The sequence below is a fragment of the Penaeus chinensis genome, chromosome 11 (genome assembly GCF_019202785.1).
Source record: "Penaeus chinensis breed Huanghai No. 1 chromosome 11, ASM1920278v2, whole genome shotgun sequence".
Classification (NCBI taxonomy): Eukaryota; Metazoa; Arthropoda; class Malacostraca; order Decapoda; family Penaeidae; genus Penaeus; species Penaeus chinensis.
The window spans coordinates 25401503-25404002 of record NC_061829.1 but is presented as its reverse complement, the minus strand read 5'-3'; the positions used below and the strand labels follow the sequence as shown (position 1 = coordinate 25404002).

At 43.5% G+C, this 2500-nt stretch overlaps 1 protein-coding gene across 1 annotated transcript in view; it reads right to left on the bottom strand.

Annotated features, from left to right (window-relative positions):
• LOC125030443 overlaps positions 1-2500 on the bottom strand; it is a 245725-nt gene that overhangs the window by 68016 nt on the left and 175209 nt on the right. The gene's annotated exons all lie outside the window — the stretch shown is intronic.

Below are 2500 nucleotides of genomic sequence, written 5' to 3'. Positions count from 1 at the left end.
CTTCTCATATGTTATTGCTTATTATCTCTTTTCTAATTATATTCTCCTCCACCTTCATCGTTTCTCTACCTTGTTTTTTTCCCATCTTCTAAATTTCTTTCTTTCTCATTTATTCTCTTTCTGCTCTCCTTCTTCTTCCATCGTTTCACATTCACTTTCATTTTTCCTGTCCTTGCTGTATCTCCTTTTACATCATTGTTTTCTTTTATTTACCCTATTTTTGTCGTTTGCTTGTTCTAATTTACTATTCCCTCTATGTTTTTTTTTTTTTTTCATCTCTCTTGTGTCTCTTCCTTCTCTCTTCCAATCTTTCACCTTATGCCTCCATTTCTCTCCTTCTCCATCATTCCTTCTCCTCTCCTTTCGGGCACAGGTTTCAGCCTCGATCGTACTCGTGAACCAACCAAAATCCAAGCCAGCGCGCTCGTCCACTCAACCGAAGACACGCAGGGACCCCTCAACCAGCCCGAGCGATTACCTGTATTCTCCTCTCGTAAAACCCCAACCAGAACACCTTGACCTTCTCTAAACAGACCCTAATCGTCCCGGTAGGCCTCAGTCCCCTGGGATCCGAACAGGAAGTCCGCTGCCGCTACCCAATATCGTTTTTTTTTTTTTTCTTTTAGTTTTGTTTTTCTTCACCATCGACTCGCAACGGAGGCTATAGCGTCGACGATAGGGGGAGTACAACTAGGTGTGTGCTTATTTCCCTCATTCCTTCCTACTGTACTTCATTTAGGGTGCTCTCTTTATCCTCTGGATTCTCCAGATTCGTTTATGGTTCAGGTTAATAGATAATTTGCAGTCAATAAGATTTAATATACACATATCCATCTAGCCTAATCATCTACATTGCACATATCTCCTACAGACGAGTTAAAGTACTAGTAATCCTGTCCATAACCATTACCAAGCTTCTCTAACACAAACTTCCCACCAATTCGTTTTTCAGCTCTTGTTCACACTGCCTTAAAGGTGCTCTAGAATGTTATCGACTGCATATATTCCTTTTTTGGCATAATAGGAAGTCACGTAAAAGACAGGGAAGCATGAACCCAAACTCATGTCGCTTTCCCAGCTAAGGTGTCTCATGTGGCATGCAGCAACAGCTCGTAGTGCGTTAGGCATGAAGCACTGGCGAGAGATAAGACCTTTAGGTGTTGCTGATATGCAAACCGGTTTGCGGTATTATAATATGCAGTAAACGCGAGTTGCGAGCTGAACCTTCATAGCTGCAACTCGTCTCTATTTTCTAGCTTGAAAATATTTTCTTCCTAACTTTTTTATTACTTCTGGACATATCTGAAACAAAGAAGGATTTTCATGTGCTAAAATTAACGCTAAATTTTATGATATCTTCTGCCAATACGTGTAGGCCTTGCATTTACAAAGACTTTCCTGACCGTGCGATCCTTAAAAATTCCAAAGCAAAAAAGGTTCGAACCACGTGAGGTAGAAGGGTTGCCTAATAGCCAAGCGAGAGTGGTTGTTCCCTATCTGGAAATGTTACTACATACAGTTAGTTAACTCTTCGAACTAAATGCAGCACGTGTGAAACCGAGTTCCCACACGTAAAACATGCATAAAAGATATGCATAAAACATTGAATATACCAGGAAAATGCTTTAACAAAAGCCAGATCTTCGACCTTACAAAACAGTAAGTATAAAAATATGCGTAGAAAAGTATTTTTCAATGTACTTCAAGCACGGTGCCCTCATCCAAAAATCAAAGCATTTTGTACATTTCGGCGAGGGTGAGTATTTCAATATCGTCATGCGTGTTCGGGGAAATTCTTGCATCCGGCGAGAGCGTGTCCGTCCCTCGGCCGATTCCGAGCCGCCGCAGCCGACACAGCCAGCAAACGATCGCGCCCGGCAAGCGACAGCCGCTCAAATGCAAGCAGTTCCCCGCTGAGGCAGTGCCACGGCGTTTACACAGCGTCAACGGCGAAGAAGGGGGTGATAGACATGGTGGGGGGGAGGGTGTTGACACGAAAATTACGTTTTCAGCTCTGAAAAGCGTATCGCTGTGTATATTACGAAAAATTAAACCATCATAGCGACCAAAATCCCACGACCAAAAGCCCATATGCTACCAAAGCCGACACCAAAACGAATAACTAAATCTGCGTGCGGCCGAGTACAATAATGACGATACTATGTATATGTGCACAGGCATCTCCACGCACAAGCACTTATCTACAAATCTATATGCAAAGTGTTTGGCTGGAGGATGGGATGGTAAAATTGTGAGTTTATAGCTGAGTAGAAGTGAGTATCTATGAAAAGCAGATTGAGACAAAGAGAAAAAGAGAAAGAGAGAAAGAGAGAAAGAGAGAAAGAGAGAAAGAGAGAAAGAGAGAGAGAGAGAGAGAGAGAGAGAGAGAGAGAGAGAGAGAGAGAGAGAGAGAGAGGGGGGGGGGGGGGGGGGAGAGAGAGAGAGAGAGAGAGAGGGGGGGGAGAGAGAGAGAGAGGGGGGGGAGAGAGAGAGGGGGGGG